The 12456-nt window shown below is 35.6% G+C and overlaps 1 protein-coding gene across 3 annotated transcripts in view; it reads right to left on the minus strand.

Annotated features, from left to right (window-relative positions):
• The window catches only part of LOC111510214 (uncharacterized), a 35290-nt gene that overhangs the window by 21770 nt on the left and 1064 nt on the right, over positions 1-12456 (minus strand). The window lies entirely within an intron of this gene.

Here is a 12456-nt window from a genome sequence, read left to right on the forward strand (position 1 = left end):
TCAATGACTATCAAATTCCAAATTTCGACTTTTCAGTCAAAGTAGTAATTTATTTGTCATATAATGTATAGATATTCAAAGACTAACAAATTTCCAACTTAGACTTTTATTAATCAAAGTATTCATTTGTCACATAATCTATGAATACTAATACAACTAACTACTGTTTGTGTGAATAATGTAGCCCTGAAAAGGGCTGTTGTTTTTTTTTTGACCAGTAGGTCCACGGTTATTGTGCCACAGGTTGGACATTATTACATATAATACATGTAGATACTCGGGTGAAGTTTGTTAGTGGCCTCTCGCAAGCTTCACACCAATTCTGTCCCATTTCCATAATTGAGACAGTGTTGTGGGTGTTGACATGGGCATACCACCCTCCATTATTGTTTCTATGCGAATAAAACCGAAAGCAGCACCAACATAGTTTTTTGTTCTCTCCATCTATTGTGCTGATCAATACGTATGCATCCAATGCACAATACAAATCCAAGGGATCTTCCAGTGTCTCACTGACATTGAGTGTTCGCATACCGATCCTCATAGCACCATCACCTTCAGTTGTGTCAGCTTCTATCCCTTCATCATCTCCTTCTTCATCCATGACCCTCTCAAACTCCATCACGTCATCATCTTCGTCGCTTTGGTTGGCCTCGTTTTCAACTTCGTCTATCTCATCTTCATCGACTCCAACATCTTCTGCTTCAACTATTACTTCCTCTAGCGGAACATTGACATCCTCATCATCTGATTCGTCTATCCAATTGTTTTCATCAACAGCAGCTATTCTATTTAATGCAGCATTTATTTTTGCAGAATTCATCTTGTTGTTGTTTGCTCACAGTTGTAGAGAGTGAATGAATGAACTCTAGGTTTGCAAGTCAACTTATATAGGAGGTGATGCGACTCCCACTTGACTCGTTTAGAGTGGAATAGTAGGAGAAGTTATCCCACTATACTTCCACATGATGTTGATTTGTATAAATAGAGATCGTAGGTATAGGAGAGAGCATTCAGAGTTTCTGTAAGTCATCTCTTTATATTTCTAATCGAATTAGTAAAATGCCGTTTCCAAAAGAGTGGAATGAAAAACCAAAAGTGTGTGTCTACCCAATGATGATTGCAGGGGCTATTGTGTGCTACTTTTGTCAAATAAGTAGACCTAAGGATTCAATCAATCCATGTACTGGTATGTGTAGTGATTGCGTGTTGCGGATTCAACTATCGCCTCCTTCTCATCCACCGAAGCGAACAAAATCGGATTATCGTCAACAACAGTTACAGTGTCTGAAGTGTTCCGAACCTATAATATTTAACAATATAGGTATCTGTAGAAATATTTGTGGTATCTGTGCTGCCGTTCCAACTCCACTGCAACGTTGTTTGCGTTGTGATACATATTCCATGAATTGTTGGAATCATGTATGCAATGCATGTAGAAGTACTTGGGATCTGTGTGAGAAGGTTGGTCAACTCTACCCCAATAGGAGAATCCATTTTTTTCAATGTTGGTGTTTGACGCACGAGCAACAACTATTGAGGAATAGAGTCAAAGAACGTTCCACATCCACAGAGACATATTAACATTTTTCATTTTTTATTATCGTTATTGTCCTCTATTATTAATAAATATATATATATTTTGAATTTATTTGTATTATTTTCTAACATTTAAAAATACATGCATGCAACACAAAGTTTTCCTCTTAAATGACAAAGATTGTTACATGCGTGAATAGTTTAGTGAGAGAGCGCATGTGCCAGTTGATGAAAGAGCGCATGCGCTAGTTTATTTTCTTCTATAAATGGTGAGGTCTCAGTAACATCATCACCTTTCCTATCCACATTCTATTGCTATCACATATCATTCCTCAGACCTTAATAATCATGAGCTCTATGCCGCTATTGATTGCTGAAGATGGTTCACCACTTGTTGATATCGATCAGACTGATTTTGAAAATATTCCAGTATTACATTTATCGAGTCAAGATTCGATAAATGATTTTGATATTAACGACTTCGTTAACTTTGCAGATGTGCCAGAACCAAATGAGCAAATTATTATTGAAAATCCGATCGTTTCGCAATTATCATCACTCAAACACTCTTCATCTACCCTTCCTCTTGGTGTTGATAAGAAATCTAGAACAATCAAGAGGAAGGTTACTAAGGCATCTTCATCGATTGTCACTGACTTTAAAGAAAAGAAAGAATCCAAAAGTGTTGTGCGACAGAAAAAACCCGCAACGAAAAGTGACAGATCGAAGAGGAAGCCAAAAGGTACTCCTAAAGAAATGAAGAGTGATTTGAAAGCTGAACCGCTATCTTCTTTCAGCCCCCTCCATCGGTTTGGGGAAATGAAAAGGAAAGCAAAATGCCGTCTTGTAAAGGCACAGATGACTATTGCTGAACTTGAAAAGAGTGAGCGAGCTATTAATGCTAATAATGAAACTCTTGAAGCATTAGATGCCAAGATTGCATTAGCGAAGGTTGAATTGGCTAGAATGTCTAAAGATGCTGATGAACTCCGTTCAAAAATTGGTAAAGATAAGCAATTCCATCAACGTTCGAGAATGCAAGCTCAGGCTGAGCTTGAGGAGTCGACTAAGCTTTATGAGACAGCATTATCAGTGAGAGATAATTGGCAAAAAGAGTTGGATACTGCATTTCAAAGTGACGGCGATTAGTTTTGGGAATGATAATGTGTTTTCAATATCGTGAGTTGAAAAATATAAGCGGGAATGGAGTATACAATTAATTTGGTTTGGTATACACAGAACATTGCGAATGGCTGGGGCAATGTTTACCGCTGCAATATTTTTCAGTTCACATACTTATAATTGAAATGAAAACAATAATGAACTTTAATATTACTTTATTCATAAAAGTCACTATTATATACATTTAAACCATATTTGATTCATCAATCCAAGAATTTTGTTCGCTAGGAAGGCCTAACCACTTTACATATACTTTATTTTTTCTTCTCTTCAACACCTTCTCAATCAGATATACGTCAGGATTCTCGGTTCGTAATAACTCTTCTTCGTAAAAACATCCTCTAATCGGCTGTTCATTCATATCTTCAAGATTATAAGTCGTTGGGATGGTTTTATTAATTTTAACAATCTTGAATAGCTCCGTGGTAAAATTCGCAGTGTAAGACTTTTCAAAAATATGTTTGTATTTACTTATACGTACAATATCATTTAATTGGAATTTGGGTTTACTTTGTCTTCCTCCAATTCCATTGATACCCTTGAATTTTAATTTTGTTGTTGAATCAACATTGATGGGTGCCATACCTATTGTACGATGAACTTTATTATTATATCTACTAGTTATAATTGGAAGAATATCAAGCCATTTGTGGTGACCTCTCATCGAAAATTCCTTGTAGAGCCATGCCTTTATTGTACGAATCACTCTTTCTGCTATAGCTGCCTTCTTTGTGCTAAATGTTGAATAATGATTGATATTATATTCTCGCATGAGAGATGAGAAGCTTTTATTGAAAAATTCTTTCCCTTGATCGCTTTGTATGTGTTTGGGGGAGTATTTGGCTTCTTTCAGTACATGTTTCATTGCATTAGTTACTGTACTACCTGTTTTATCTTTAACTGCTACAGTCCACAGATATTTGGAGTAACAATCTATCACTACAAGTATATATCGGTATCCTTCATTACTTTTTGCATAAGGTTGCAGTTCAGCTAAATCTATTTGCCATAGATCTGCAAAACCTTTGATGGTGGTTATTCTTCTACGAAAATTACGTCTTGCAGGTTTATGTAATTCATTAACAACTTGTCGTTTGACATCACTTATTTCATTAGTCATTCTATTTCAATATGATTAAAGAGAAAAGGTGATAATGTTACTGCATTGAATGATGATGTGACAGTGATCATTACATGTGAATATGTTAATATATTATACCTTCTTCACGTAATTCTTCAATTATTGAAATTATTTCATTATCATGTCCGGTATGTCCGGCTGACTTTGAAGCTACCAATAGTCGTAGGCGAGCAACTAACTCTTTCGGTGAATTCCAGTACACATAATTCACAGGTTTAGAATTATATATTTTCTCCATTTTCACTCGTTTGAGTGCTCCACCAATTTTACTTCTACTTCTTATTGGATATTGTCGTGAGTCTAATAGAGGTTTGATAACTTCACGAAATTTTTTAGAATTTGTATTTTTAAAACCATTCTTCAGATGATATTGTTTATATGGAGCATTCGTTATTTTCAATATTTTGGAATATACTTGACGAGTTTCTTCATTATCAACATCTTGTGGATTCTTCAAAAAAATCATATCATACAATTCTGGACTACCTGCGCATTCATATTTTTTCACTTTATTAGCATCCCAAAATGAAATGTTTCCATCTTTGAAATTTACCACTAGACTTCCCATTTTCAGCTTTTGTGTAATTGGATCCATACGTACGCCAAATGTTCCATCATATGCTGGATTTCTAGATTTTATATTATTCAAATGTTTCATCAAAACATCTTCACCACTTTCATTCATAACAGGTGAGATGTCAGGATCCGAGGAATCGATGTGGGACGATGATGGTGTTTCGAATAGAGTTGTTCTCATATCGTCTTGAAGTGTGCTCGTGTCACTATTCACAGATGATACACTACCAAAAGATTGTTTTCTTCCTATTGGAGTACTCATGGGATAATTTGAAGTAGATTGAACAGTTCCATGATTTGGTGATAACACTGGTGATTTAGAAGTAGCGTTTGATGATAAAACATTCAATGGTTTCATTATGGGCTCATACAATCTTTCAAGTGTCGTACGATTTTCAATATTATCATTCTTGATAGAGTTGAATTTCTGCCTGACAGCTTCTGTTGTCTCTACTAGTTGACGTTTCAAATTTATTTCATTGTTTTTATTTTCAGGATCTTTTTTTGTATTCATAATGCCCTTTTTTTTGAATTAAAGCTTAATTCGTTGGTGAAGTGACCACTACAATATTCAGTGATCGAATAAGTTCCAAAAACAAGATCATGGGTATATAAAACTATCGAATCCTTTGCGATATCTACCTTCATCTATTTTTCTATCCTTATCAATGACTAGAAATCCATATTGGTCCTCCCAGCATTTAACACACATCAATTGGAATTGTTTGAATGTTACATCGGGTGAAACATGATCTGAATAAATGTGATGTAAATTCGTCTCATCTTGTTTGAACATTATAATGAAATTGGTATTGTCACGCACTAACTGTTTGGGTACCCGTGAATATGTCTGTGCTAGATAAAAACAATCAACATCCTTATGACGTCCCATACAGAAATATGATCTAATAATATCTTGCTTTTCACATATTACATCATCGAAAATGAAAACAGAATTAGGCTTAGCGTCGGAGGGTTCCACTATTTCTGCATTATTGCTGAATGTATAAAAACCTAATCCTTTTATAGGTTCCAAAACACTTCGCAAGTACTGATATTTAGGTTGATTGAGTGATTTCGAATAGAGATACACATTTCTAAATCTCAGTCCTTGTGGATGTGTTAATAGTGATATCATTGCATTCGTCTTTCCACAATTTGAAGGTCCTATAATGAGTCCTCGAACTGATGATGGAAGTAGTGGACCATGTCTGAATACCCTTTGTCCATTCAATCCACAACCAAATTTCTCATCTAGATTATCTACAGCAAACTTTTCTTTCTGTTTTACAATGCGCATCGTGCCGTGGTTGGAGACTATATAAATGTTATTAGCTTATTCATTTCAATGTGTACCATCAAACGATACGGACGTATTGAAAGTGATCGTAAAATTAAAAGAGGTTGTGGTTTTGTTAATGATTTAATAAACAAACTTCCTTTCGAATTACATCTACCGGAGGTTATCAATACTGTGGACCGGGTACAAAATTGAAACAACGTTTAGCTCGTAACGACCCTGGAATCAATAAATTAGATATTGAATGCAAAAAACACGATATTCAATATTCTAAGCATCCATCCGATCTTGCAGCAAGACATTTAGCCGACAAAGAACTTGAATACAGCGCTTGGGATAGGGTTAAATCGAAGGACGCGAGTATTGGGGAAAGAGCAGCTGCATTACTTGTCACCAACATTATGAAAGCGAAAAGACATATGGGCATGGGTTGTAGTACCAATAAGAAAAAATGTAAGAGGAAACAAACGAAGAAAAATAAAATTAAAAAAGTTGCATTTGGTGCTGGGATAGTCCATAAAGTGCGAAATGTATTGAAGAAAGCTGGTGGGAATCAATTTGTGACGAATAATAGCAAAAAAGCTATCACTGTGGCATTGCAGGCGGCACGTAAATACCTTAAAGCTGCCGGTGGAAAGAAGAAAATCCGCACACCACGCATAATTCCTGTTCCCAAGATCGGTGGACTTTTACCATTGATACCAATTTTTGCTGGACTATCCGCACTAGGAAGTTTGGCGGGAGCTGCTGCTGGTATTACCAAGGCCGTGAATTCGGCAAAAGCCAGCAGAGCGGCTTTAATGGAAGCCAATCGTCACAATAAAACCATGGAGGCTGTAGCATTAGGCAAACGCGGAAGTGGAATATATCTCAAACCATACCGTAAAGGTTTAGGACTATATTTAAAACCATACAAAGCCACAAACAAAACAAAAAACTAATTGAACCCCTACCTCAGAGGCCTCTTACTGATCTCGATCTCAGTTATTATGCACAAAAAATGAAAATTCCACATTTTCGTGGTGTTTTTATGCGTGATAGATTACCATCTTCAGGTCCAAAACAAAACGAGACAGCTATTGTTAATTTAGATGGAATAAGTGGACCAGGAACACATTGGGTGGCATATAAAAAATGTGGGAAAGAAGTCACATATTTCGATAGTTTTGGAGATCTACCCCCACCATTGGAATTGACTCGATTCTTTCGAAAATGTTCGAATGTAAAAATCAAATATAACTATGATCGACAACAGAAATTTAATACAGTTCTCTGTGGTCACTTGTGCTTGCAGTTTCTCTCTAAATAATTTTCCAAATAAAAATGGATTCAACACCAAAACTGGATCGGGAGGCTATCAAGGGAATGGGGTTTTCACTTAGAATGTTTTCAAAATATGGTACCTTGAAAAAAATGGATAAAGTGATGCTTGCAAATATGCCTAAGGAAGTGATACTTGCATGTGTTGCACATGAGATTGCATATGTTTGGGAAAAGTTGCCTAAGCATCTGCAAGATGACATCGATATAATGAAACATAGATATTGTTATGAGCACCACCACCACGATCAAAATTCAGAATCGGATGTTAATGACGGTCCTATACCTCGGAAATCTATGTGTTGTATTTGTAATATAGAGGATGTGAATATTGGTATCAATAAAAATGATACTTATTACAATACAACACCTTCCAAAAAGTGTAAATTGTCTCAAATGTGCTGTTGCTGTGTACAATAATAAATTGAAATGTGTTTCAAAATATTCATCAGTCATGTCACGAAAGTTCGAGCTACAAGCTGTCGGGACAAGTGTCTTGAGTGCGGATTTTTTTCCACCAATTGAATTGGATAGGAACAGTCGTTATGGATTAGGACTTTTGGGATTCTATGGATGCAATACAATCAATAATATAACTGAAGCTAATAACTTAGTTAGTTTTAGAATCAGTAATGACAACTCATCGATACCCCAAAAGTTGACAATTGAAATTCCATGTGGTGCTTATGAAATAGAAGAGATCAATGCCGTCATACAGAAACATATCATGTTCAGATTGTTTCATGATAAAAAACCAAATGATGTCGTTGCAGATGATATTTTCTATCTACACGCCAATAATAATACATTCAAATGTGAAATGCGATCCAAATATGAAATTGATCTGACACATCCAAATTCAATAGCAGAAATGATGGGGTTCGCTCATGAAATATTTCCACCAAATCAGATACATGAATCATCATTACCAATAAACATTACAACTGTGAGACTTATCCGCTTAGATTGCAATATAATATCTGGTTCATATATAAATGGTGAAGAATCCCACATTCTTTTCTCATTCGATATTGATGTTGAACCTGGCTACAATCTTACTAAAGAACCACACAGTATTATATATATGCCTGTCAGTCCAGAAGGTCGTCAATTGATTCACAACATTACAGTGCGTATTTTGGATGAAAAAAATAACCTTATCGATTTTGGAAGTGAAGAAGAGATTTTCATTATTTTGGAATTGAAGAAAATCGAATAACTGTTGTTATGGGTTTCATTTATAATAGACAAAATCGCATTGAACAATCCCAAACGAGTTGCACTATCAAAAAGAAAGGTGTGCATAAAAAGAAGCTCATTCCACAAGTGTATGCTAAACAGTTAGCACATAACGCTCTGTCTGTGAGTGATCTTAAATTTTTGAAATCGATTGGATTGAAAGTGAGAAAATAACAATGGTGCTCGAAACAAACAATGAAAAGTTGAATATATTCAATGAACCAGTGCTCGATCATTCTCTCATAAGTTTACATGAGCACACATATAAGCCCTATGGATCACCGCTATTCAGGAATTCGGATGAAATCAGAATTGCAATCAATAATCAAGATGTTATACTAGATATTGCCGAGAGCTTCATTTACATAGAAGGTAAATTCACCCCCAAAGATGTAGCGAAAACATGCTATCTCTCGAATAATGCAATTGCATTTCTCTTTGACGAAATTCGTTATGAAATGGGAGGTGAACAAGTGGCTGTTGTTAGAAAACCTGGGATAACATCTACAATGAAAACCATGATATCATTTGGACAATCTCATGCTAACACATTATTGACATCTGGTTGGGGACTTTCACAATTGAAGCAAGATATCTTGGATACAAACAGTCATGTTTTTAGTGGAAAACTACCACTGAAATATTTGATGGGTTTTGCTGAAGATTACAACAAAAGTATCTTGAATGCCAAACAGGAATTGATTTTGATTATCGCTCGATCATTCAAAAACTCATATATAGGTGAGGTTGATGCTGATTTGGAAATAAATAAAATCGAATGGAAAATAAGGCATATTGTACCAGATGATAAACACAAGCTCAAACTTTTGAGTAGAATAAACAAAAGCGGTCTGAATGCCAAAATCAAGTTGGCGTATCGTATGTGGGACCTCTATGAACTACCATCATTACGTGGGACTTCTTCAGACATATGGGCCATCAAAACAACTAACGCATTGGAAACTCCTCGTTTTGTCATCATCGCATTCCAAAGTACTACCACATCTGAAGATAGAACACAAGATATTACAAAATTCACAACTGCTGATATCAATAGTATTCGAGTATACTTGAATTCTGAAGTTTATCCATATGAGCGTTGGAATTTGAATTTCGATAAAAAACTTGATGCTCCTGCTTATTATGCTTTTGAGAGTTTCCAGCGAAGTTATTATGATAAAGATATGAGTGAACCTCTGATGGACATTGGACAATTTAGAGAGAATCCACTATTCGTCATCGATTGTTCCCATCAACCGAATGCAACAAAATCATCAACTATTGATATAAAGATTGAGTTTGAGACGAGGAAGACCAAGTTTCCAGACAACACTAAAGTATATGCATTAATTTTGCATGATACAGTTTTAACATACAATGCATTGGATGGTTCAGTTCATAGCAGATATTGACACTTTTTTTTCACTCTATCATGTACTGTTTTATGATCTTTTTTTTTTTTATTTGTAACTGACTTATATCATGTATTGTATTTTATATCATATTTATTGTTTTGTAATCATTTTCTATTGTATTTCATCAGATTTAAATAAATAAAACATGAAAATAATACAAAGTTTTTTATTTGACATTATTTATGATTCACAGGAACATACAGACTATCTAAAATAACTTCTTCCTCATAATCATCATTTTCGCGACCATCTTCAATTTCCTCTCGATTTTCATCATTCAATTCAAAGTGATGAATAATCCATTCTGGCAAGTATGGTTGGAGGCTATACAGGAATCTTCTTAGGTTCAGTTCAATCATAACCTCACAAAGTTGCCACAATTCCAATTCATTATCCAAAAATTTGTTGCAAACTTCTGCACCACTCCAATAGTTCTCAGCATCACGAAGGCATAATTCGATTTGTTTTTCATCATAGCATACACTCATATCATAAACGCTTGCATGTTCGGCTCCATCACCCAACACCTTCAATTTAGACGACAAATGTTGAACCGATGATTTGAGATCTACAATATCGACCCAATCTTGACTTGCGTACTGCATCCACATCTTTAAATGGTGGAACTGAAATCGAACAAAAAAAAAAAACAATAAGCAACCTCCAATTTTTCAGTGATATAATACTCACATTCCCATTTTACTTGTAGTTACAAAGTGAGTGTATTCAACTAAGTTAGTAATGTTTATATTTCCATATAATTATCATCTAATATATGAATATTAATAAAACAATAAGAAATTCATTATAATTACTATTATTATTCAATCATATTGAATTTGACTAGAGTTATCGTTTTCACACCAAAAAAAACTTTGTAAGCTATGACCTAAAGAAATTCACTATAAATTATTACTATTATTCAATCATATTGAATTTGACTAGAGATCGCGTTTTCATGCCAGCAAAACTTTGTTGGCTCTGTCCTAAATACATCATCGTATATTTACCACCTGATGAGTTGATACAAGATATATCGTCATCACTGAATTGCAACGAAATACGTTTTGGTAGCCATGTTTTAAATAATTTATCATTGCTCACATCTTGCAAAGTTAATAAAATTGATTTACCAAATCGTGTAGAATAAGTTGACATATTTTTAATTATGTACACTTCATCAATTGGCAATGATGATAAGGCCTTTTGCTCTAGTATTTCAACCTCCTGTACAATCAAATTATTAATTTTATTCAAGTCTACTTTTGAAACGGACATGATGAAAATATATATGAAAATATAAACAATTTCCAACAGACAAATACACTCACCGTCTTCCTTCTATTACGAACTGAATAACACTCTACCAATTGCTAACTGCTGCAGATATATTCGTCTACTGATTTCATAGTGTGCCAGGCATTTCTTTTATATTAAACAGTGTGAGTCACCCCCACCATGAAACCGTGAAAGATTCACATTGCTAGTTGCTATCCACTAGAGATGCCTGACGTCACAGCCAAGCCCATCTCCCAACTTGATGCGATAACAGTTGCCGGTACGAGCAAGCAGTGGTCGTTGCGGTCTCGGAGAGGGTAGACGCTAGGCAAACGGTCCTCGGCTGCCGTTGTGTCACCATCGATAGCGGGGCTAGAGCGACCTTCATCGCTTCGGGAGAGGTGAGGGCAGACCGATGAATACGCATTACTCTGCCACACGTCGTGGAGTGAACATGTCGCTCTCTAGCCGTTGAACGGTTATTGCTGTGACGTCACTCCACTACTAACTTGGTGCCCTAACACCGATGGAGCATTTACTACTTGGAGGATCTTCGAAGTATGCAGACGTATGTTTGTACATAGACAAACAAGCACATGATGAAACCCTGTACCGTGCATTCTCCTACACACACACACACACATAAACACACAAAATCTCATATGAAAAAAAAATCTGAACGATCCATGCACCAGACACTTCAAGGTCACAACGCCTTGACTTCACTGCACAACAAAAAAACTTCACCAAACAACAACCAATAAAAAAAGCAATTAATACGTCATAGTGGTGGGGGGAGGCCGAGAATCAGCTGTAAACAACTACTTAGGTGAAATCATTCGAACGAGAATGACCTATAGATAGTCATCTTTCGAAGAAATAGTCCAGTCATCAACCGAAGACGATTGTGGATACTGACAAGCGAAACGTGCACCCCACAAAAATCAAAGGGTGTTATATCAGGTCACCTTGTGGGCCATTCTGAGGAATCATGTCTGACTATCCCTCGGTTTGGATGCTTTTCCTCCAGGTACTTTACAACCAGTCATGCGGAAGTACCTCATCGTGCTGAAACGTAACACAGTTAAAAACTCATTTTGGTTTAACAATTATCCAAACTATGAGATAGGCAGACTATGTTTTTTAAAATGCCTCGCTAAATCACCTGATATGGCGGTTCTAGATCTTTTGAGCATCTAAACTGTACGAACTGCAGTATTTTTCAGAACTCGTGGATAGAAAATGGGGTGTTCGCGAGGGAATTAGGCCAGAAACATTTTAAAATGTAAGAAATTAATTTGTAAAAACTTCTGACTTCTAGTAAGTGAATGATGAATTGTTTAGATTTTTGATACATTGATGAGAATGAATTACTTGAATAGATGTTGTTTTATGTCGCTCTTTGAATTCAACCCTTTTGAAATTTTACTGTCCTGTCTCTAATATTATAAACAATACATACATTT

The sequence above is a fragment of the Leptinotarsa decemlineata genome, unplaced genomic scaffold (genome assembly GCF_025532065.1).
Source record: "Leptinotarsa decemlineata unplaced genomic scaffold, Ldec_3_MD MMD2_P_RNA_scaffold_5, whole genome shotgun sequence".
Classification (NCBI taxonomy): Eukaryota; Metazoa; Arthropoda; class Insecta; order Coleoptera; family Chrysomelidae; genus Leptinotarsa; species Leptinotarsa decemlineata.